This window comes from Oreochromis niloticus, unplaced genomic scaffold (assembly GCF_001858045.2).
Source record: "Oreochromis niloticus isolate F11D_XX unplaced genomic scaffold, O_niloticus_UMD_NMBU tig00003213_pilon, whole genome shotgun sequence".
NCBI classification, from domain to species: Eukaryota; Metazoa; Chordata; class Actinopteri; order Cichliformes; family Cichlidae; genus Oreochromis; species Oreochromis niloticus.
This window is the reverse complement of record NW_020327812.1, coordinates 68068-94466: the sequence shown is the minus strand read 5'-3', so window position 1 is coordinate 94466 and position 26399 is coordinate 68068. Positions and strand designations below refer to the sequence as shown.

At 40.6% G+C, this 26399-nt stretch overlaps 3 long non-coding RNA genes across 3 annotated transcripts in view; 2 read left to right on the top strand and 1 right to left on the bottom strand.

Annotated features, from left to right (window-relative positions):
• Window positions 1-747: 747 nt before the first annotated feature.
• Window positions 748-26399, bottom strand: part of LOC112845116 (uncharacterized) — a 37604-nt gene continuing 11952 nt past the window's right edge. Inside the window, exons 2-3 of the long non-coding RNA XR_003217919.1 lie at window positions 8035-8113; window positions 748-1138 (exon numbers count right to left, since the gene is read on the bottom strand). This is a non-coding gene — a long non-coding RNA (uncharacterized LOC112845116). The remainder of the gene's footprint in view (window positions 1139-8034; window positions 8114-26399) is intronic.
• Window positions 4148-7031, top strand: LOC112845115 (uncharacterized). Its single transcript, XR_003217918.1, has 2 exons — window positions 4148-4888; window positions 6639-7031. It is a non-coding gene; the product is annotated as an uncharacterized LOC112845115 (long non-coding RNA).
• LOC112845114 (uncharacterized) lies at window positions 23975-25501 on the top strand. Its single transcript, XR_003217917.1, has 2 exons — window positions 23975-24041; window positions 25318-25501. It is a non-coding gene; the product is annotated as an uncharacterized LOC112845114 (long non-coding RNA).

Here is a 26399-nt window from a genome sequence, read left to right as displayed (position 1 = left end):
TGAGCTTGACTCCATCCTCAACCCAAAAAGGCCCCACAAGCTCATCTTTGATGATACCAGCCCAAACCAGTACTCCACCTCCACCTTGCTGGTGTCTGAGTCGGACTGGAGCTCTCTGCCCTTTACCAATCCAGCCACGGGCCCATCCATCTGGCCCATCAAGACTCACTCTCATTTCATCAGTCCATAAAACCTTAGAAAAATCAGTCTTGAGATATTTCTTGGCCCAGTCTTGACGTTTCAGCTTGTGTGTCTTGTTCAGTTGTGGTCGTCTTTCAGCCTTTCTTATCTTGGCCATGTCTCTGAGTATTGCACACCTTGTGCTTTTGGGCACTCTAGTGATGTTGCAGCTCTGAAATATGGCCAAACTGGTGGCAAGTGGCATCTTGGCAGCTGCACGGTTGACTTTTCTCAGTTCATGGGCAGTTATTTTGCGCCTTGGTTTTTCCACATGCTTCTTGCGACCCTGTTGACTATTTTGAATGAAACGCTTGATTGTTCGATGATCACGCTTCAGAAGCTTTGCAATTTTAAGACTGCTGCATCCCTCTGCAAGATATCTCACTATTTTTGACTTTTCTGAGCCTGTCAAGTCCTTCTTTTGACCCATTTTGCCAAAGGAAAGGAAGTTGCCTAATAATTATGCAAACCTGATATAGGGTGTTGATGTGATTAGACCACACCCCTTCTCATTACAGAGATGCACATCCACAGCTTGGAGTAAGACAACATGCATGAAGAGGATGATGTGGACAAAATACTCATTTGCCTAATAATTCTGCACTCCCTGTAATTTGCTAGAAACATTAATAAAAACCAATAGAGACAATGATTAAATTAAACAGTTAATATTTAATAATCAAATTAATGACTAAAAAGGCACTGATCTAATTAATATCAAACTTAATACAACCAAAAACAAATAAGTACATAATAAACAGTCAAACAAAATTTAAAACACTTGATACTTGCAGTGGTTGACAAAGTTTCTTTTTATCCAGACTTGATAGTAGAGGGCTTTCAAAACAGTCTCTGATGGTGTCTGAGGAACTGGAACAGATTTTGGATCCAATGTGTTTGAGGACTTGCATGTTGTTCTTCAGATGCTCAGTGTAGATTAGCGTTCTTTCCATGCAGTCTGAAAGCAAATACAAAGCTCAATAAAGCAAACTGCCCATTTCAAAAGCAAATATACAATCTTACATTTAATAGAGCTGACACAATTAATCGTATAATGATTTCCAATTGTGATGCATTGCATTGTGGACATAAAGCATTCTTAATCCATTCAGAAGAAACTAATCGATTATTAAATACAGTCCCAATCAAAAGTTTAAAACCACTTGAAAAATGGCAAAAAAATCATCTTTTGCATGGTTGGATCTCTTAACAAGGTTCCAACAACATGCAACAAGCAGAAATGGGAGCGAGACAAAACATTTAACTTACATTTCACAAACTTCAACTGGGACAGGCTGTTTTACAGCTGATCAAATGTTTAGGACGACATGCCTTTAAAAGGCCAAATCTGTGCAAAACTGTGGATTCATTGTCATTTTCTGTCAGGCAGTCAGACTGTCAGGATGTTCTGATGGCAAAAGCAAAAAAACTTTCCTTTTTGAACATTGTCGGCTTGTTGAACTGCATAAGTAGGGTTTCTCACAGTGCGCCATCACTGCTGAGGTGGGACGCAGTTAAGACACTCATTTCTTAAATAATCCTGGGGGTTATGGAACAAAAAAGTGAAGTGAAAGACCTAAAAAATCCTCAACCCAAATTAAGGCCATTACTGGTGCCGACTGCACCCCCATAACCATCAAACGGCATCTGAGACTGAAGGGCTTCAAAAACAAATTCTCTGATGAGAAAAAAATATAACCTTTTTTTTTTCTCCTGTAAAAAAATGTAACCTTGATGGTCCTGATGGTTTCCAACGTTACTGGCATGACAAGCAGATCCCACCTGACATGTTTTCTACACACCACAGACGAGGGGGCGCCACAATGGTCTGGGGTGCCTTTTCCTTCCACTGAAGGAAAAGGCACCCCAGACCATTGTGGCGCCCCCTCGTTGTTCCACTGAACAACGGAGCTTCAGGAGGTGCAGGGGTGTCAAACGGCTGCTGGTTATGTCCAGATGTTGCAGAGAGCATCCCTCATGACTGTAACCCACTCGTTACAGTCATGTAACGAGTGGGTTTTTCAACAGGACAACGGTACAGTACACAATGCTGCAGGACAAGGGACTTCTTCCCAGGGGCGGATCTAGAGAAATTTTCTTAGGGTGGCATGAGGGTGGCAGAGAAACCAAATGGGGTGGCAAAATTAAAGCCTTTTTTTCCCCAAACACATATGCAGGTGGTTACATATGGTTAAAACGATTCAATTGTAGTAAGTATACACGTTTTTCATATAAATATAGTCTATAACTTAATTATTGTCTGTAGCCCACATAATTACACACTTTAGTTACATAAAACATGTAAGTTTTGATGTTATGTACTGTATAGCCTGTATAATAAATAAATATGTAGCCCAATAAGTATAAAATCCAGAAAGCTACACAACATGGGACGGTTCATTTACGAACACAAGTCTAACTTAAGTTTCACACTGTTTTTTGTTAGAAAACAGTCACATTGTTACATGCTTAAATTACACAAAATGTCAGAAATCTGCACTGTCATGAACAAAAATTTAAACCTAATTTTTCATGATTTGTTGGATTAACCCACTGAGGTCTGAAATACAACCAGACATTTTTGACTCCTTTTGAGTTTATGTTTGTATTTCACCCTCAAATTGTTTCATTTTATTTTTTCCTCCTTGCCTTGTTTGGTATCATTCTTTTCAGCTCAACTGAATTTAGTTGTTTTTTCACTGACATACTGCATTAGTATTACTATTACTATTAATAGTACTATTACTGATCTGAAATCACACAAAGAACTTAAAATGCTAGTAGTATTTTTTACGGGAAAAAACCTCCCACAGACATGTTGAGTAAATTTTTATAACTTGAAATGAAAATATAAATTGTACATTTTGTAAACATATACAACTATTTATCTAAAAATGCAGCCAATACACCTGCGTTTTTTTTTTCATTTTTTACAACCATTTAAAAATATTACTAAAACCAAAATGAGAGAACAATCAGGTGTTGCAATAAGATGCCCCACAAATTATGTGTCACAGTAAAAAAAAAAAAAGATGGTCCACCAAAAGACAGAGGAGAACAGCACAGGGATAAACCTGCGGGCCTGAAAACAGGAGATGTATCACTCCGCTGGTTTTCTACTTAGTGACAGTGTTTACGTTGCAAATGTGCCTTTGTGTTCATTAGTGCCCTCACTGACACACAAAACGACTACACAACAGAACAGCTACACAAGACAACACAACACACTAAGTATACACTCCACACTAAACGTCACAAATCTCCCACATCTAAAAACTCTCTCTCTCTCGCTGCCGTTACCGTCACTCCCAAAACTTTCCCTCTTCCTAAACAACCAAATCCTACGTGTTGACTTTTTAAAAATTCGACATGGTACATTTTCGATAGGAAAGAGGTGGCTTTTTTTCCTTTCTTTACTGTTTTTGCGCTGTCCTTAGAAAACGCTTAAAACACACACACAAAAACGTGACGACAGTATTTAGAAAAAAGCGTGGCTTATATATATATAATCATAACTCTGGATTTACTGGCCTGTAATTAAAATGTATATACTTTGAAGTGCGAACTTTCAATCTGGGCTGAAACAGAGACTCAGCGTGGCTGCAGCTTGTTGCTGTGTCAGCTTAACATAGTCATGTGATTTGGAGGTGCAGCGTGTCTGTGGACCACAGAGAGTTAATAACGCTCACCTTGCTTCCATTTCCAGAGTGTAACATCCAACCACCTGTGTAAAATCCGAAATTCCCATGGTGTTGTTCAAAATGTGCTCTGGCACAATCATAAGCATGCCTTGCTACTGAAAACAAGAAAAAAGCCGGTCCCTGCTATGGGCTGAACCATTTGTTAATGGTGGAGGGGGGTAACACTATTCAATATATTCAGTTTTAGCATTTATATTCACTGTTGACTGTAACTACGCTCGAACTGTTAATGCTATGTTAATAAACAACACTGTCATATGCAAAACTGGGGTGGCACTTGGGGTGGCAAGGGAAGATTTTAGGGTGGCACGCCACCCCATGCCACCCTTCTAGATCCGCCCCTGCTTCTTCCAGGAGAATAACATCACTCTTTTGGACTATCCTGCGTCTTCCCCTGATCTAAATCCAACTGAGAATGGACAACAGTTCCAGACAGTAGACGCCCTTCATGTGGCCATCTTCACCACTTGGAGAAATGTTCCCACTCACCTCATGGAAACGCTTGCATGAAGTGATCAACAATAACAGCAAACCTATTCATTACTGAGTTCAAGTTTGGAACTTTGATTTCTGTTTTGGGGGTTTACCCATGTTTTTTGGAGGTGTGGTCCTAAATGTAGCCCAGTGGCAAACAGATGCAATTAGACTGTTTATTGTAATTATTATTAAAGATGTTTTATTCTGTTCAGTTAAAAACACTCAAATTGGAGAGAGACTCTAAAGGAAAAATCCAAATTATTTTGTATGGAATTGCATTATTTGTGTTATTTATTTATTTTTGTTTCTTAAAGGTTATTTTTTGACCTGGATACAAATGCAGTCCAACCAATGGGATTGTTTGTCCCGCCTTGTGTTTTCATGTTTGGTTGCGCTGCTAAGACTGCTTAGACCACACGCGCCATAGCTGTACCTGTGGGGAAAACGTGGTAGCTGTTGGTATCTGCTTGCTTAGCCGCCAGATTTGGATAGCCGAAGCTAATTTTATGAATACGAAGTGCTTTGCACTGGTGAGTAACCAAACTGTTATAGCCGCTGATCGGTATCCTGAAATGTTAACGTTGTTCGCTTCAAAACAAACGCTAATGGTGACGGTACTATGCAAGTAGCTAGCGGGTACTAGCTAAACGCACACTCCCGTTGTTAAGTGTTAAAAACATATTAGCTGTTGTTAGGTTAAAGAAAAACTTAGTGATGGGTAGATGGGGCCTCGTGAAGCGTTTCAGCACATTCCCCAAACTGTATCGAAACTGTGTCGACACAGTTTTGCTGTTTTGCTCCATACTGACACCTGCTGGACCTTAAATATCATTGCAGGTAACTTACTTGAGACTCACAACAGACACTGATTCAATGACCTAGTCATACTTGTACACTGTAAGGTATTGTACTTTCCATGGAATCATTTTATATGTTTTATATTGCAAATATTGTAGACATCTTTAAAATATATTGTGAATGACATTAAGTGAAAATTAAAATGAAAGTATTGTGAATGTAATATTACCCATTTGACTCAGTTTATTATAAATTTCTATTCAGAAAAATAGGTTTATCCAATGTTTTTGCATTCAGTCTATTGCGTTTTTTTTTTTTTTTTGACACCATTTCCCCAGCTTTGGAAAACTCACAGGCACAGATGAAGCTGGGGTACACAAAAGCTGTAAAGCCAGGTGGAAAAGGTTCAGATAAGATGTCTTCCTATTCCCCCAGTACGTTAAAGGATCCTCTGATCTTGGAATGTTTCTCTCCGACACTCTCCACAATACTAAGGGGTTGGCAGTCCTTTATAATAAAATTCGGGACTGCCTGGTCCAGAACAGTCTTCCTAGATGCTTGATTTGAAAATAATAAAACACATATTAATAAAAAAAATGATGATAAAGCTGTTCAGTGTCTATATAGGCCTACCAGTGTTCATTCTCGGTGAGTTTGTCTCCTCATTTTCATGTTTGGCTCTGTAATGCCTAAACATGGAGGAGGTGCTTTTGTTTGTGTAAGAAAGCAGAACAGATGCGACATTTGACCTGCATAAAATGAAATAAAAATTTACACTGCAAGTCACATTGCTGTTTTTCCTATTCTGATAGATTACACTGAAACAAAGACAGACAAACTATTACCTTATTTGCAGTTAAAAGATCAAAATGATCCCACACAGCAGAAACATTTCTTTTTCTTTCAGGCTCCATTTTATTATAGAGAGATGTGTGTATTTTTTTTTTTTTTTTTTTTTAAATCTTTGCGAGAGTAATTTTGTGGGGTTTTTTGGTGGCGACTCATTCCGTTGGCAGACACGGATGCGGTACCTTTTAATCACAGTTTGGTGCGTTGGCAATGAGCGATACAGCAGCTGTATCGATCACGTGACTTTTTCTTAAAGCGACGCACGCACCGATACAGGCATCGCTAGGTGAGCTTGATACATGCGTCGGTGCGTCAGTGTTGCTGGACCCATCACTAGAAAAACTGTATGTCTATCTGTTGAATTGAAATGTTTTATTGTGTGACTTTTATTCATCACTGTTGTTACTTGACAGTGAGCAGAGTATATTGAGTTTGCTGTTTTAATGAGCAGTGTGAATTGCTTTAATGATTGGTGATAGCTACATTGCCATGTAATGAAAACATTTAGAATTTGATTAGTTGTACAACATTAGAGATTGAAACACATTTTGTTCATGCTTTATACCTTAAACAGAAGTTTTTTAGTTAAGTGTGAACAATGTTCATTTGAAGTAATTCTGACCTCACTCTTAGGTCAGGTTTTTTGAGTTGGAGAAAGGAGCCGAGACTCCCCGGAGAACTTTGGATTACAGACTTTGTGGAAATCCGCAGAAGAGGAATAATTTTCCATTGCAATGGATGGCGAGCCACAGCCCATTTGGAATTGAATCTTGAAGTCTGGTTGCCTGAACTGTGGTAGGACAAGACTGTGCAAACCATACACCGATCGTGGATTGAACTCACACCAATAACTCACCAGATCACCAAACAGGCCTGATCTGGATCCTATTGACACTTTAAAAGACCCGGGTCTAACATTCGTTTCTTTTTTATTTTGGGTATCTGTGCGCGCACACAATATTTTGGGTATTATTGTCAAATGCAATACAGTGCATAACTTTGAAATACAGTTAACCCATTGCGTCATCATTTGCAGTTGTGTTTTCATTGTGGTTACCCATCCTCTGGGCTCCTGTCGTTCCTGAAGTCTTCTGATTTGCCCATTATTTATATATTTTGTTACATACTGGTTACATAAACTTTTGATTAGCTGTAAAACAGCCTGTTTCAGTTTAAGCTTTCTTTTTAATAAATTACATGCTCACAAAATGTTTTGCCTTACTCCTATTTCTTCTTGTTGCATGTTGAAGCTCTACTTGGAACCTTGTTAAGATCCAACTATGCAAAATATTTTTTTTGCCATTTTTCAAATGGTCTAAAACTTTTGATCAGGACTGTACAACCTAAAAATAACAGCAATTTGTTTTCTTCAGCCACATACATCACAATGGACCAACAAGTGCAGTTTGTGTTCAGACAAGGTTCAAGGTTCAAGTTTTGAGCAATAAAAAAAAGTAGCTTATATGTAACCTCCTTTATTTGTTGAAGTTACTGAAATGAAGTTATTGTGATGCATTGGGAAAAAAATTATATTTTTTGGCGCCAAATTTCTGTACTTTTCTAATAAAGTCGCTGTTACTGAGCCTCAAAGGGCCTTCTCTTCTGTTGCTGCGCATCACATGCCAGCAGTGGCTTCGCACATGCGCGATTCATTTGTAGTCTGGATGCAGTGGGGTAAAAATCATCTGTTTCATCTTCCACTCCACCACGTCATCAATTATGAGAGGAAACAGCCTTACAAAGTTCCAGTTTTGTATTAACTGTCCTGAGAGTTTGTTGAGGACTGACCTCACACGGCTTTGAAGAGGTGTCAGAGTATTTAAACTGTTTAATGCTCCGATTCAGAATGAAGTAGGTGAACCATTCTTTTTTTTCACAAAAAAATTTAAGAAACAGCGCAACATCATATGACAAAATGCCCTAAAAATGTTGTGTCCTAAACAAAATGGCAAACCTGGCTGACAGATGTGAAAATATTTTAAACTGTTGAAAACTGACTCAAACTTTATTCCTCCTATATCTGGTGTACCTTCAGTCTTGAGATGTTCAACAGGAGAGTTGTACATCTCTGTGGTGCATTCTGCTCCACACTGATTTGGATCACCACCCTGAAAAACAGATTGTGTCATTAAACAGTATCTACAGAAATGTTGTGTACGACTAAAGCAGAGGCCACCAGTGCAATGTGAGCCCAAATTATCTCCAGCATGCAAAACAAGGTTCCTTTAACTACAGTTTTATCTATTTATTTCCATAACCTTAAGGATTAACAACTTCAAAGGCATCTTGGTATAGCAGTAGTTTGAAACATAATGGATTTTGGTAAAAAAAAAAAAAAGTACTACTTTTGAATATCTTACCATCACTAATGTCACACAGTACATCTGATAAAGACTCAGCTGATTGCTCACCTGTTACACATCTCTGCCACAAATCGGAGTCTAACAAATATTTCAAAGTCTCTCTTACGGTGTGTTCACACCGAACGCGATAGAGGCGGCCAGAGCGTCAGGTTTACATGTAAAGTCAATGGAAAGAGCGCGATGACACGCGATTGCGCGTCAAGCGAAAATTTGGAGGCAGATTTGCGTCGCGAAAACGCCAAAACCCCTGAAACGCGCGTCAGTGTAGCGCGTGGGGCGCGTTTGACTCGCGAAAAAAACCACGCGCGTGAATTTTTGTGTTGCATTTTGTGCATACGCCTGTTTCGCCTCTGCCGCTCGAGTTGGAAAATCTGAACTCCAGCGTCAAATCGCGCCGCGACAACCAATCAGGAGCCTGGTGACGTGGCTGTGACCTAGGTCAAAGGGGCAGATCCAGCCAAAGCCCTTCATTCTTTAATGGAGGGAAGGCTAATCAACCCCGTAGCAAACAACCCGGAGCTGTACGACACCAGCTGCTTTGTGTACCGAGACAGGAATATAAAGGACCGAGCTTGGAGGAAGATATGTGAAGAGATCGGGCAACCTGGTAAGTTCATTAATTTCTCTTTTTACATTTTTCACTGACCCGGGGAAGCCGCACAAAAGCTAGCAAGCCACTGCTATTTTCCCACTGATGTACAAATACCGTTCTGCTTTTATGCATGTTGTCATATAGGAATATATTTTGTTTATTAATAAACAGCACACAGTGGTCCCGCTCATCCGTCACTGCCTCGCTTTTTCGCTGATTTTTTTTTTTTTTTTTTTTTTTTTTTTGCACAGTACAGCATTGCATTCTGCAGCCTGATTGACAAATCTCCTCCGTGCTGTGTCTCCTGCGCTTGTCAAATTTATCATGTTTTGTTTTGATAACCATCACATCCAATAGATAAAACAGCACAAAAACACCCATAACTATGACCCTCATTCGGAAATAGACACCTGCACCGCAAGGGAAAAAGGCGCACGAAAGTGGCAGATGAAGACAAAACACGGCATAATACTTTTACGTTTTGCAATCTACAAAGGTTTGCACTTTGAGAAACAACTTGTGAGAACTGTGACTAATGTTCATGTGTGTGGGGGAAAAAGTGTATAAAGTGCATGGCGAGGGGCTAGTTATTCTGACAACCCCTGCTGCAATAAACGAGGGACCACTGTATATACTTTCTCTATGATTATTGTATTCAACCTGTTAACATTTAATATTGTCTTGATAGAACCGATTCTGCAGCAGAGCATCCCCTGTTGCTTCTCCTTGCTCCCCAGTCCCTCAGCTCCTGCTGCAGCACCCACAGGTATGTAATTGTAGCATCAGATGTACAGCAGCACTGATAGCTTTTTACTCGGTGGGATTCCCTTGTGATCACCTTTACTAAATATCTACAACTAATCTGATTATATCCTGTTTTTTTTTTTTCTTTTTCAGTGTTGAAATGAAAATCTAGTAGCAGCCTTCTCATTTCTTTGTGTTTTGTGCTGTTTTACAGGCCCAGAGAGGAGGACAGCTCCGAGGCAGATGAGGGATGAGTCCCAGGACGGTCCATCGGTGGTGGAGCTGGCCATCCTGGTGTCCCTGAAGAGGCCACACCAGTCTCCAATGGAGCATTTCCTCCTCAGCCTTGTTCCTGCTCTGGAGAGCAGCTGGGTCCTTTTTATTCCTGTCTCTCTGTAAATACTTATATTTTATATATTTATGTTTAATGTTTTTCTGTTTGTGAATTTTAATATTATTTCAAATAAATTTTTATAATGACTAATGTCTCAGTTCTACTACACAGCAAATGTTGGCACACGACTTGACACATGTAGAATTTATTTCATATTATACTAATGACAGAATATACTAATACAGTGGGATGCAAAAGTTTGGGCAACCTTGTTAATAGCCATTATTTTCCTGTATAAATCGTTGGTTGTTACAATAAAAAATGTCAGTTAAATATATCATACAGGAGACACACACAGTGATATTTGTGTTAAATGTGATAAATCAAGCAGGTGCATAAATTTGGGCACCACAAAAAAAGAAATGGAATAAATATTTAGTGTATATCAATGTGTGTGTCTCCTATGTGATATATGGGGTGCCTTTGTCTGGACGTGCTTCCCATCCAGAGGTCCACAGCAGAGAGGGAAGTTCCAGCGCTCCTGGAATCCCTCTGTGATGGACCGCCAGTTTCCAGGTGAAGGCACAGCCATGAAGTCGCCCACTAGACAGTCCCAGATGGCCGTCGCTACCTGGGGGGTGATCTGGCACACCGACTCTGAAACTGAACGCGATGGTCCTGAAGGAGTCCCCGGTGGCAAGGAACCTGGACAAAATTGTTCAAAATTAGTATTATGTGTACTGCAGTTACAAAATACATTATTCAAATTCCAAAATACTTTTGTGATGTCAGATTTAAATTACAAAACATAAATCTTACATAAAACATTTTGTAATTATAAGGATAATTACATAACATATATTAGATATAATATAAAACAGTCAGTTGTGTTTTGTTTTAACTTTACCATATCATAATTTGATTGGTAACAACTTTTACCACTACAGTGTGCCAATCACTCATAATTCCTAGACATGTCAATCAGGTAGGAATGAAGTAAGACATTAATAGAAATAAAGAGTTGTATGTTGACATGTAGCCCTTTCCTTGCTTAAATCATTGTTAATATTTTTGATAAATTAACCTGTGATAAGACAGCTTATCAAGATAGAATATGCTAGATAGAACCATATAACTAAGATGAACCAAACTGTTCACAATTTTATCTAGCTCTCAGTTTAAAGAAAGGCTGCTGACCCCTGTTATAGAGTCTGACAGCTGCGGGGATTATATACAAATATTCAACTATACCAGAATTAAACCAGGTCTAAATAAAAAAGAAAAAAGGAGTGAGTATCACTACAAAGATTAACCCACTGTGGTCCTCATACCACAGTTTGATATCAGCAAACACCGAGAGCATACATTGATAGACACCACAGCCATGCTATCATTGCTAACACTGATAACAGCATAAATCGAATTAAATCGGGACTTGATGAGAACTGTCGAGTATCACTAGAAATATTATAAACAGTCGTCTCCATACCACAGTTTGCTATCAGTAAACACCGACGGCATTCACTGATAGCATACCACAGCCATGTTAGCAGTGTATAAACGATAGTTTAGCATATATTAGCACAGGTATCAATAAAGGACTACCGTATTAAACACTTTTACTAACCTCAGGCAGATGGACAGGCGCTCTGCATGTGGGATTGAGCGCCTGTAGTTGGTGTCTAGGCGGGCGATTCTGGGACCGACGCGGGACAGCAGGTCCTCAAACTGGGCGAGTGAAAGACGGTGATATCGCTGAAATCGGCCGTCATCCAGGCGCTGCTCCTCGAGCAAGTGGTGAAACTCACCAAACTGCTCACGCCTCTGGAGGACCTGATGGACCCAGGTACGGCGGGGACGTCCTTAACGCCGCTGCTCTGCTCTCCACAGTAAATAGAGAAGGGAGACTCTCTCTTCAAACGCTAGCTCGACAGCTGCCATCTAGCAAAGATACCGTCTGGCACAACTTCCTCCCACATCCCTCCCACATTTCCGGTTCACGCGCGTCAAAATATGCAATTTTGACGCGCGATGGATTTTTCTTGGACACGCGTTGAGGTGCGAATGTGCACGCGTCAAATTAGGGGCGTTTGGGGCATTTTCGCTCGCGTCTATCGCGTTCGGTGTGAACACACCGTTAGAGGTACATGGTATGCAACCCGATCTGTTCTATTCTTACTTTGTCCTAAAAAATTTTTCTTGGGCTCCACATAGTTCAACATGTATATGAAGGACTGTGTTCTGGAGTATGTTGTAATCACTGGCCCTTTATGACATACAGAAAACACCCTGGATCCGTTGACTGCCTCACAAAACTTGGCAATATCCTCATCAGATAATGTTGTTTCAGTTTTTATAAGTGTAGTGAGCTTATTTAGAATATATGACTGACCCAACTCATGTATTTTTTTAAATTTCCTCTACAATGGTCAGGATGGCAGAAGCAGGTCGCAATGAAATACATAACCCCTGTGACTTCACTGACTTAGCACAGAAATCAAAAAGGAACATTGTCTTTAGCTGCTCCTGGTAAATTAAACAGGTGTTAGTTTCAAAGTAAAGCTAGCTAAAATCTTCAACCTGCTGCATTAGCATGAACTTTCCAGAAAACTAAACAGGACTGAACGCAAAGCCTGTGACAGAGGAACTAGAAGGTTGATGGTTCAGTGCATGGTGCTGCTGGAACTCCCTTGCTGAGCTGAGTCAGTCTGGAGTGAGAAGTGGCGCTATCTTCTTCTTCGTTGGTTTGGCGGACTACACGCTTCCAAGGAGTATTGGTGCCCTCTGCTGTTGCAGTAACTCACACTCAGACAGCTATTTGAACCATTGACTGTAGAAATCATGGACGACGCGACTCCGCCTCCTACCATTGTGCAAAAATGAAGCCAAAATACTCCGCTTGTGGAGGCTGCCATCTTGCATTTTTGGAGCCAGAATCTGCGCAGTAGTGACTTGAGGTGGAGCGACTGTGTAACGCTCCCGCCCACACACCCGCTGGACGTGACCGCAAACACGCCCCTCTACACTTTTTACGTTGCCCGGCGGCTGGAGATTTTTCCTGGTTTACCTCGACTGACGACTCGTTTAATTAAGGTAAATACAACCATGCCACTGTTATAAAAAAAGACACACAGCTTATCATCTTATAGTTCTAAAATCACTCTGTTGTTAATTCGTTTGATAGATTAGCCGCTAGCATACGCACTGTGTTGGAGGCTTATTGCTAGCTAGTTAGTGACGCTACACACCTGTTACTCTAATAGTCTGTATTATTGAAGGATTCAGCACTAATTAGATTTTGTTATCCATTTTTAGACAGCGACGAGATCATCTGCACACTCTACAGAGACCCAGAGTTACTATTAATATCAAAAATAACACCAAACTGAGGTCCTGTTAATGCTGATGTACAGTTACACACACACACACACAGTTACATGGGTGATTAATCCTTTTGATTTTTTGTCTTTAACTTTATCAATAAAACAGCTGCAGCTTTCACTACAGCACATGTGGTACTTTAACCTTTGTACTGTTTTCATCAGTTCATTTTGCAGTTAACATGTAAACATGTTGGATGATCTGTCTGCTGTCATTGGGTGGTGCTGAGGTCTGAATCTGAGGGCAGCTCCTGTAATCACAAAGAGAACAGAACCATCAAACTCAAATATAAATTTTATCCCTCAGAATTGAAATAAAGCTGATTCTTCTCTATCCTCACACATTCAGGATCTGAAGTTCTTCTCTTACATTTTTTTCAGTATTACAGTACACTACAGTACTTTAATCCATAGTTACTGATTAATGAGGAGTTACTGAAGTACAAGCTTTGAAAAAAAAAATGTTACTGTCTTTACAGATGTGGCAAGAAACTGAAAACATGCTGTTGTTTGCACATATTTAACATTCAGCTCTGCACAGGAGCTGAAGCAGAGTGCAGCCTGTTGCTTTTACTTGTAATGAAAGTACAGTAACAGTAATTAGTGACTGAGTAGCCCGGGGTGTTTCTCTTGATTTCTTTAGTCAGGGTAAATTCATTCACATACACAGATTAGCTAAACGAACCCTGACAGCCGAGTGCTCATTTTAGCTAGCTAGGTCTCAGGACCTAGCTAAGGACTGTAGTTACGGATTAGTTTACAAACACGTTTAACTTACCGAAAAAGTGCAGCGGGGCCTCGGGTCCTTCTGTCGGGTAGTCCAGTTTACTGAAGAGCACTTCAGGCTGTCAGGTTAAAACACTCCGTCGTGTTTTCGTAAAGTAAACGCCCTCCTCTCAGAGCCTACGCTCTATCTGCTATTCCCGAACACAGATACGCAAGTTTCTCCGTGACTGCAGCTGCCAGTCAAAGCTGTTATGATGACGTTTCACCCCAATTTAACATCACCGCGGTAGGAATTAGAATCAAACTTATGGGAAAGGAGACCCCTTGGACATCAATCAGCGTGATGAGAACTATTGAAAACAAAAGAAAGAATCTTTGGAAAAAAATTATCTGAGGAGAATAAATTTATTTTAGTCTGACCCCAGTCCCATCCGCAAACATGGAGGAGGCGGGGTTTATGACCTATACTGCAGCCAGACACCAGGGGGCGATAGAGACGTTTTGGCTTCATTTTTGGGGAGCTGTCGCGTCGTCCATGTTTTCTACAGTCATTGGTTTAGATACGCAATGCATTGTCTCCAAAACGTGCATATAAATGAGACTTTTCAAAGAAACTGATTGTTACAGCTTTTATAATACATTCTTTGACTGCTCTTGGCCTTGCAAACTACACCAATTATTTTATTAACATTATTTCATTTTTTTTGTATTTAATTTTGATCAATTAATTTTAATTTCAGCAGGTGGTATCACACTCAAACAGATTGAACACGGACTGAACAGTGGCAAATCCATGATTTAAATCTCCCTATGCCACAATTTTTTTTTCATTGTAAATAGCTGCGGTATACTTGGTGAGACTGTAGAACTTACAGAAATATACACATTTTTTATTTTTAGTAATTGATTGTATTTACTGTTAAGATATACTGTTTTATCAAACAGTCTGAGCTTGTTAATATTAAAAAAAATTCACCGTAATTTTCACAATAATTCTAACAATGTTTTGAGATTTTGTTAAAATTAAAAGTACAGTATGTTTTGAGTAATTAATATACAGTTGTAAATCGTAAATTCAAATGAAAAAAGCAGGAAAGATTGTCATTCATACAGAGTTATTATGTAAATTGTAGGGTGATTAATTGTAAATAATGTTACAGAGTTTTCCTGTTGTTTTCAAAGACAATGTGCCATATTACAGTACATTAATATATTTTCAACATATTAGCAGTGTAAAAATAAAAGCAAATCACCGTTTTTCAATTTACAGAAATTTAATATACATATTACAATCATTTACTCTTTTTGATTTAATGGTAATTTACCGTTGCCATTTTACAGTTATTTACTGTAATTTTTACGTACATTTCTTACAGTGTAGCGTTAACGGCGCCTAAAACACATTTGTGGCACACACATAGTACACATTTATAGGATCTAACAAAAACAGGCACAATGATGACAATAATTGAACTAAAATCACAATCAGAAACATCAGGGTTTACAGTGTTGGGAAAGAAATGACACCAACCTCTCCCACAGGGGAATTGTAGAAAAGGGGAGAGGCCAAAGGGGTACATTGTATTTATACGGTTGCACTGAAGAAGAAGAAGAAGTAAAGATGAGGAGGGGCTCTAACTGATAATGAATATAACTACAGGCTCGGAGCACCTAACAGTCAGGTATAAAGAACACATTTTGTGTAATTATAACAATATGTAAACTACGACCGGGTTACACAAGCACAGATCTATATTTAACCCTCTGGGCTCTACCCTATCCTTTGTGGCCACTTCACTTTTCTTTTTTCAATCATTTTCGTTCTGTTAATGCAAATGGAATGAAACTTCCCAAAGGTGTGTATTTTTTTTCAGATTTTTTATTTTTCAACATCAGCTCCTTAATAATGTCAATAATATACACTATACACCAAATTGTTCCTCTTGGCTCTATCGTGGCCATTTTTGGCCAATTGAAATCGATTATAACCACCTTTTTTGATTCCTTGTTATTGACAGTACTATATCATCCAATTTAGGTAAAATTGCTTTCATTCTAAACTCAACACATGAAAATTGTAGTTTTTCATGTTTTTTATCAAATTACATCATTTACCCATTTTTGGCCAAGCAAGCAATTTCATGTAATATTCCTAGTTTCTAGTAGCGGCCTTTGATGGCTTACCACACTCCAATGGACCAAAATAATGAAACAATTTTGACATAGGTTTGATCTTAAGGATCTAATACTTTGTGTTTGTGCATGATATTGCAGCACAAACATGTATTTGCAAGATAGACTGGAATAAATTATGACACATGAAATATTACATATGCTGCAGTGAATTTCTGTCGATGCAGGCTATTGAGCTTTGAGCTTCCCAGTCAAACTTAGCTTTGAAGCACATGCTAAAAGAACTTTTACTTTTTTTACTTTTACTCTTGTATTTTTCATAAAAAGATACCATACCCAAAATATTAACTCTAAAAAAACAAAAAAAAAAACAAAACCAAAACCCAATCACAGGACATTTTGCAGAGTTCAAACCATTGACTGTAGAAAACATGGACGACGCGACAGCTCCCCAAAAATGAAGCCAAAACGTCTCTATCGCCCCCTGGTGTCTGGCTGCAGTATAGGTCATAAACCCCGCCTCCTCCATGTTAGCGGATGGGACTGGGGTCAGACTAAAATAAATTAATTCTCCTCAGGTAATTTTTTTCCAAAGATTCTTTCTTTTGTTATCAATAGTTCTCATCATGCTGATTGATGTCCAAGGGGTCTCCTTTCCCATAAGTTTGATTCTAATTCCTACCGCGGTGATGTTAAATTGGGGTGAAACATCATCATAACAGCTTTGACTGGCAGCTGCAGTCACGGAGAAACTTGCGTATCTGTGTTCGGGAATAGCAGATAGAGCGTAGGCTCTGAGAGGAGGGCCAGCGTTTACGACGTTATGAAAACACGACCGCCTGTTTTAACCTGACAGCCTGAGGTGTTCTTTAGTAAACTGGACTACCCGACAGAAGGACCCGAGGCCCCGCTGCACTTTTTCGGTAAGTTAAAGGTGTTTGTAAGCTAATCCGTAACTACAGTCCTTAGGTCCTGAGACCTAGCTAGCTAAAATGAGCACTCGGCTGTCGGGGTTCGTTTAGCTAATCTGTGCAGGTGAATGAATTTACTAAAGAAATCAAGAGAAACGCCCCGGGCTACTCAGTCACTAATTACTGTTACTGTACTTTTATTACAAGTATTATACTGTAAAAGCAACAGGCTGCACCCTGCTGCAGCTCCTGTGCAGAGCTGAATATTAAATATGTGCAAACAACAGCATGTTTTCAGTTTCTTGCCACATCTGTAAAGACAGTAACATCTTTTTTAAAAGCTTGTACTTCAGTAACTCCTCATTAATCAGGAACTATGGATTAAAGTACTGTAGTGTACTGTAATACTGAAAAAAATGTAAGAGAAGAACTTCAGATCCTGGGTGTGTGAGGACAGAAGAATCAGCTTTATTTCAATTTTGAGGGATAAAATTTATATCTGAGTTTGATGATTCTGTTGTCTTTGTGATTACAGGAGCTGCCCTCAGATTCAGACTTCAGCACCACCCAGTGACAGCAGACAGATCATCCAACATGTTCACATGTTAACTGCAAAATGAACTGATGAAAACAGTGCAAAGGTTAAAGTGCCAGCCTCTGTCAGTGCGCCCCAGGGTGGCTGTGGCTACAACGTAGCTTGCCATCACCAGTGTGTGAATGTGTGCGTGAATGGGTGAATGACTGGATATGTAAAGCGCTTTGGGGTCCTTAGGGACTAGTAAAGCGCTATACAAATACAGGCCATTTACCATTTACCATTTACCACACGTGCTGTAGTGAAAGCTGCAGCTTTATTGATAAAGTTAAAGACAAAAAACAAAAGGATTAATCACCCCTGTAACTGTGTCACTATATATCAGCATTAACAGGACCTCAGTTTGGTGTTTCACAAAGCTGCTGAACTCAGACCTGCACAGCTTCCGTTTTAAACACTTGATGTACTCAGCTGCATGAAGAGCATATGAGATTTTCTCACAATTAAATAAAACCTGATGAAGGTCAAAGGTCGTCACTTGTATGTTGAACTACAAACTTGTCATCTGGAATTCTTTCACAGTTTTTTGCACATAGTGTGTTATTTACCATAAAGTGATTCAGAGTTGTTCATACCAGAGTAACTAGAGAGGATCATATATTTTTAAATATATAACTTTCCACAGGACTGAATATAATATTTTTATGTAAAAGTCCAGAGCCTCTGGAGAGTATCCGAGTATTTATAACATTACACAAACCAAAGGTCTCCATCACAGTGTTCATGAAATGCTGGGTTTATCCATCTCCTGGGGCGGGCCTACAGAGGAGTGCTGAAGATTTCCCTGTGAGGGAGCTGCTGGTGAAGATCATGAATCCTGCTTGATCAATGCGATGGGCTTCAGTTTTCCTGGTGTTTCTTAAATGATGCCTCTCTCAGTGGGTCAACAGAATTTCTGGCACAGGACAGCTGTGATGAAGAAAGGGAAGAAGTTTCTCCAAACCTCTGGACCCAGGAAACCCAGCTTGGTCCTGATGGTTCCCCTCACTAGTTTCTCCCCAGGGTGAATGTAGCTGTTGATAAAATATGGACTATATTATTAAATGAAAAGAACAAATTAGACTACACTAGTGAAACGTTCTGCTGATGTTTTTAAAGTTTCCATGTTACCAGGCTGTAGAGGGCTCTGAAGATTTAAACAGTTTTAGATCCATTACACTCACAGTCTTATGTTAAAATCTCAAAGGGCGTCATTATATTTTTGATATTAACAGTAACTCTGGGCCTGTGTTGAGTGTGCAGCTTATCTCATCGCTGTCTAAAAATGGATAACAAACATAAGAAGTGCTGAATCCACAGACTATTAAGAGTATTAGGTGTGTAGCATCGCTAACTAGCTAGCAACAAGCCTCCAACATGCTAGCGGCTAATCTAACTAACGAATTAACAACAGAGTGATTTTAGAGCTATAAGATGATAAGCTGTGTGTCTTTTTTTATAACAGTGGCATGGTTGTATTTACCTTAATTAAAGGAGTCGTCAGCCGCGGTAAACCAGCAAAAAAACTCGAGCAGCCGGGCTACGTAAAAAGTGTAGAGGGGCGTGTTTGCGGTCACGTCCAGCGGGTGTGTGGGCGGGAGCGTTACACAGTCGCTCCACTTCATGTCACTACTGCGCAGATTCTGGCTCCAAAAATGCAAGATGGCAGCCTCCACAAGCGGGGTATTTTGGCTTCATTTTTGCACAATGGTAGGAGGCGGAGTCGCGTCGTCCATGTTTTCTACAGTCAATGGTTCAAACCTGCAGCTGCAGCTGCAGCGCAAACAACAACAAACACCGTTTGTAAATTTGTCCTGGAGTTTATGCAGGTGCAGATATTGCTACTGCTGTAAGTAACCCTAACAACTTCCAGATCATTTATTCTGGCAATATGGCAAGAAGGTCATCACTGCTTCAAGCACTGTCTATATGATCTGGTCAGAGCAAGGACAGCAAGCAGTCCTCTGCCCTTGAAGAAAAGACATCTGCCCAAAATGAAGAAACTTCCTCTCCAGAAGATGAGGGGACAATCTCCAAAGAGGCTGACTGCATCACCACTGATGATGAGTACTAGACAGTGCCTGAATCCTCTTCTTTGGGGGAGGATTGGGGTTGTGGGGCATGGAGGTGGAGGCTGAGCAGTTGATGGAAAAGAACATAGGAGCATTTTCTGAGACCAAGGAGCCAGTGACTGAGTGGATCCCTCATGAAAGGAAGACCATGTGGGTCCCACTACTGAAGAGAGACTGCTCTACAATCCAGTGCCCAGTGGTATCAAACCACGGCTCACCCTGTATGCAGTTCCCTGCATTAGCAGCCTGAGATCTACTTTTGACTTTTTTATAACAAAGGAGATCTTTTAGCTGCTGTGCACCTTTACAAACCTGTACGGGAGGCGAAGGTGTGAGGATTGGAGGATTATAGATGAAGTGGAGATGTGAGCCTACACCAGAATAAAGCAATACATAGCATGTTGGATGACAACACTGGAAGTTCTCAGGAAGTAAAAAATGGCATGGGGTTCAGACTAGGGATGGTAAATGGCCTGTATTTATATAGCGCTTTAATAGTCCCTAAGGACCCCAAAGCGCTTTACACATCCAGTCATCCACCCATTCACACACACATTTACACACTGGTGATGGCAAGCTACGTTGTAGCCACAGCCACCCTGGGGCACACTGACAGAGGCGAGGCTGCCGGACACTGGCGCCACCGGGCCCTCTGACCACCACCAGTAGGCAACGGGTGAAGTGTCTTGCCCAAGGACACAACGACCGAGATTGTCCAAGCTGGGGCTCGAACCGGCAACCTTCCGATTACCCGGGATGGGTACTGGTGTGGCACCGGTTCTGACATAAACGGTAGTAACCAGACCGAAAAGCAGCGCACATTTCGGTGCTTTATTTTGGTGCTTTATTTTGGTGCTTTTTTTTTTCCTGAGCCAATTCTAGCCAATCATTTTACGTTTCCGAGGATAGTAGGCGGGGCCAGGTATGTACGTTCTTTTAGAGCAGAGCTACAGATTAAAAATGCCCAAGGCAAAGCAATCAAAAGTTGTTAGGTCTAATTGTTGAATGTTGCCATTGTGTTTCTTAAATTTGTACAGTCTTAGTTCAAGCAGTATTATCAAAGCTATTCCTTTGATCCTGAGCACCTCTAACCACTTTGTGTTGGGGGAGGTTTTATAGCAGATACATCCTATCTGGAAGATCTACTTCCTTTGATGTAAGCTTCCTGCGTTTACGACCCTTTGGTCAGCAGGAGGACACACACACACACACACACACACATACCTGCATATACATACATACAGTGCCTTGTCTTTGTAACCAAAGGGGGTTGCGAGGGGAGGTGTTTTGTAAACTATTGTTTGAAGTTTGTCAATAAAAGCCAGCGAGAGGAGGTCCTCATGGGGGTCACTTCCATGCTGGACATAGACGAGGCCTCCCTTGCGCAAGTAATCGATCGAACACTGTTGCCTTGTTTTTCTTTCATGGGAATAAGTCCTGGATACAGCGGGGTCTGAGTTTAGACCCAACATTTATTTGGTCCTTCGGAGCCGGAGCCTAACACATCGCATCCACCGCGGGGAGAGGGAGAGGACGCCACCGCAACGTCTGGGATGATGGACGGAAAGTCCTGGTGCTTTGTTTGTCACCAGGCCGGATAATTTGCGTCTGAACTCCCCTCGGGATGGATGGCGATTGACGGGATACAGAGACTCTTCCCATGAACGGAAACAACACGAACAGTGAGTACAGAAGGCCTTAGAGAGCGGCTACGTGACCCTGCGTTGATCGCAGGTACGGGAGCGCGCTAGCCGCGTGAGAGAGACGCAGGCTTCTCCGCCGTGTGGGGCGTGGAGATAACCTAGGTTCGGTAGCTCCGCCGTGAGGAGTGTTCGGAATCTCCGCCATTTGGGGCGTTTGGAGAGTGTCCGAAGGTTGGAATCTCCGCCATTTGGGGCGTTTGGAGAGTGTCCGACGGTTGAATTCTCCGCCATATGGGGCGTTTGAGAGTTTTCAACAGAGCGCGCTAGCTGTGCGTGTAGACGCAAGCGATAGGCCTATGTTGTGTGTGTGCGGGCCAGACGTGGTCTGCGTGAGTGTGGCTGATTGTTGTCTTGTGTGAGAATAAAATGTGTAAGGCTGCCTTAGCAGGGGATGTAAAATTTATGGAGAAATATTCACCGGGCAGCATGCAGTATGTAGGTTGTTGGTGTATTTGAAGGGATATTAGTGGAAGTTCAGTGTAAAATGCTTGTAGAAAGAATAACTCTAAGTGCAGCAGGTAAAACAGGGACAGCTAAGCAGAGGAAGGAATTGCAGTTAGCAGTCGCTAAGTTGTGGAACAACACCGTGGAAAAGCATTAGAAAGAGCAAGAATGTTAGCAGAAAAAAAGAGCCAGAGAAGAGCGTAAGAGGCAGAGGTGGAGGAGAGACTAAAGGCTGAGTATGGAGAGGCATTAGAGCAGCGTTGAGTCCAAAACAGACTAGGCAGGAGAGGAGACAGAAAGGAAAGAAAGTGAACATAAACGTTGCAACCACATATCCATCCCTAATACAACAGAAAAAAAAAACATATGGTGTTTAAGTCTGCCTTGAAAGAGGATGAAATACACTGCAAAGTTTTATTGGGCAGCACGTGGTGTGTGGATCGTTGATGAATGAAGTGAAATTGTGCTCTAAGCAGAAGTGAGTGTGAGAGTGTCTGACGTCACGGTGTGTGTGAAAAGGTATCCAGCTGGGGCAGACGTGATTCTGCAGGTCACCTGCCCAGCGGACAAAGAAATAACATAAGTTGTGTGGTGAATGATAGCACGAAGAGTGTTTGGTGTTTCTCAGCCTGAAACAGCTATAATGCTACTTTCTGTTTTGGAGAGAAGAACAGTTTAAAAGAGAGAGAGAGATGTGTGTGGTTTTAAGCAGTGATGAGATTAATGAAATGTGATGAGAGGAACACAAAAACATACAGAAAATACATCAACCATACTAACCCTACATGCATATACACAATAAATGATACTCATGAAGACCAGACAGCATCTTAAGCATGAGATTCTGTTTGTCATCTTGTCCAAGTCACTAGTAAGATGAAAGTGATACATAGACTAGTGGACTGAATATTATAGGAGGAGAGATGACTGCATCATAGAGGAAAACAGAATGCTGATGAGGGGTTTTAACTGAGTGAGCTGATTGTGAGTTTCTGGTGTATGAAGAAGTTTTACCACGGCAAACATTTTTTTGGTTACATGAGAAGAAACTTATTATGTGATGAGACAACAGGGTTATGCTGTATGTTGTGTGTGTGACTGATTGGATGAATGTTTGAGATTGATCTAGCTGTTGATTTGTCTTTTGTTACTAAGTTGAGCCTGCCAAATGGGTTGTTACGATTTATCCCCCTGGCATGAAGAACACGTGTCATGACTTAACAAGGTCTTTCTTTCCTTTGCTTTCCTTTATTTTCTTTCTTTCTTTCTTTTTTATTTTGTTACTTTCATGGTGCACTGAAGGTTTCGGTTGATGATCTCTGTTTGAGCAGATATGCACGATTAGAACAGAAGCGTTATACGACTCGTCGTCGAGAAAACTGTTGCAAAAGTGAGTTTCTCCAAAAGATTAAAATGGGCTTGGGAGAAAGCCACTTATTTGGGACAATCAGAAAACAAGTCCCTGTCAAAAAGGATTCAGAGAGGGAATCCAATTTGGAGTTTTTCTTTTTCCTTTTGAAATGACGTTATTTTGCTGTGGGTGAAAATGAAAATGCGACGATGAAATTCCACAATCAGCAAAAAGAAAGAATGGATGACTGTGTGAATGAGTGAGAATTTTAAAATAAATGGGGAACTAACTAACTGACTGACAAAAGCTGACAAGACTGACTGACAACACCATTGTGTGAAGTTAACCCCCACCTGACAAAGGTGTGGATGTATCTCTGTGTGTGTCTCTGTTGCAGGAGCAGAAGGAGACCACAGGAGGAAACTTGGGTCACATGACTATGTGAACTCTGCAAATTTAACCTTTTGGTTTAAAATTTTCTGTGTCTGTGAATTCACCATGGGTGTGTTATTAACTACTTTGTGTTGCTCACAGAGATTACTGTGAGAAAGAGTGTATACACCTGCGCAGCGCTAACATTAACATTTCTTTTTACAGCAGATGGTTAATCATGTGATTTGATCATGTGATTTATAGCAGGACACAACTTAATGTGTTTTTTCTACCACAGGATTACTGAGATTTTGTGTGAAGAAAACTGTGGTTACAGGTAGTGATGGGTCCAGCAACACTGACGCACCGGCGCTTGTATCAAGCTCACAGAGTGAAGCCTGTGTCGGTGCGTGCGTCGCTTTAAGAAAAAGTCACGTGATCGATACAGCTACTGTATCGCTCATTGCCAACGCGCCAAACTGTGTTTAAAAGGTACTGCATCCGCATCTGTCAACGGAAGGAGTCGCCACCAAAAAAACCACAAAATTACTCTCGCAAAGATAAATAAAAATACACATCTCTCCATAACAAAATGGAGCTCGAAAGAGAAAGAAAAAGAAATGTTTCTGCTGTGTGTGATCATTTTGATCTTTTAACTGCAAATAGTTTGTCTGTCTTTGTTTCAGTGTAATCTATCAGAATAGGAAAAACAGCAATGTGACCTGCAGTGTAAATTATTTCATTTTATGCAATGTCGCATCTGTTCTGCGGAGCTTTCTTACACAAACAAAAGCACCTCCTCAGTGTTTAGGCATTACAGAGCCAAACGTGAAAATGAGGCGACAAACACACCGAGAATGAACACAAGTAGGCCTATATTGACACTGAACAGCTTTATCATCATTTTTTTTATTAATATGTGTTTTATTATTTTGAAATCAAGCATCTAGGAAGACTGTTCTGGACCAGGCAGTCCTGAATTTTATTATAAAGGACTGTCAACCCCTTAGTATTGTGGAGAGTGTCGGAGAGAAAAATTCCGAGATCAGAGGATCCTTTAACGTACTGGGGGAATAGGAAGACATCTTATCAGAACCTTTTCCACCTGGCTTTACAGTTTTTGTGTACCCCAGCTTCAGCTATGCCTGTGAGTTTTCCAAAGCTGGGGAAATGGTGTCAAAAAAACAAAAAAACCCAAAACGCAATAGACTGAATGCAAAAACATTGGATAAACTTATTTTTCCGAATAGAAATTTATAATAAACTCTGAGTCAATTACATTTAAATGGGTAATATTATATTCACAATACTTTCATTTAATTTTCACTTAATGTAATTCACAGTATATTTTAAAGATTTCTACAATATTTGCAATGTAAAACATATAAAATGATTCCATGGAAAGTACAATACCTTACAGTGTACAAGTATGACTAGGTCATTGAATCAGTGTCTGTTGTGAGTCTCAAGTAAGTTGCCTGCAATGATATTTAAGGTCCAGCAGGTGTCAGTATGGCGCAAAACAGCAACACTGTGTCGACACAGTATCGATACAGTTTGGAGAATGTGCTGAAACGCTTCACGAGGCCTCATCTACCCATCACTAGTTACAGGCTGTGTGTTGATGATGAAATTACACTGTGTTGTGGAGAAAATATGAATGTTACAGGGGAGAAGTGAATACAGTTTGAGACATACTGTGATGAAACCATTGTTACTTTTTCCACAGCGAGTGTTAACTTTATGACTTTTCACAGCTTCTCTGGAATCTGAATGGCCGACACCTGATAACCAGGATGAACTGTTTTTGGCTAATGTTTGTTTTTCTTTAAGAGTGCTTGTAAAGGATTCAGCACAGACAGACAAGTGACAATTGAACAAATGTGCAGTGGTTACAGAATAGTTGAATATGGGGCTCATTAGCTGGCCACTACTGAGCTCATAGTGATAAAATGAGTGGAGTGACATTGCTTAAGGAAAGTCACCGATTAAATTGTGGAATAAATTGGGATGATTCATGATTTGGGACAAATTGTGATAATAATAGTGATTTAATGATTGGGGAAAACCTGCACATGATATTTGTCTTTTATGCTGAATACTTTATTATTCCTTTGATCTATAGTCGGTTGAAAATGTGAAGTTTGATTTAACGGATTTGTCTTCCAGGATACAGGCTCCAGGTGGAGCTGAGAGTTAGACAAGCTAAACATTTAATTGCTGACTAATGTTTTTACACAGGGTTACAGCTTGGAGTGAAGCTGCTCCAAGGGACAAACCCTGGAGATTGTTTTAGGGAGACTGTGCAACATTCTTGTACATGTCTCATTGGGGAGTTGACACATGGCGGAAGCCATGTGGCGAGAGGAGTGTCATTTTAATTTGCAGATGTCGTGAGATGCCATGACGAGAGAAGTGACTGAGAGGATCGCCCACAAGATGGGAGCTGAGGCCTGGAGAGAGTCTTCAGGAGGATCAGAGATCGCCTTCAGCACAGAGAGCTGTGCTACTGAGCTTCCAGGAGATCGTCATGAGGAGACTCTGCACAGCAAAATCTTAAAATAAAATGAAAGAGTTTCGACGTTGACGTTGAGGAAGACAACTAAGGTGTACGACGTGCTCTGCCTTTAAAATCTTCAGCAACGTTGAATCATGAGCATTTGAGGGAGCGTGCCAAGCTCCAAAAAGTGACAGC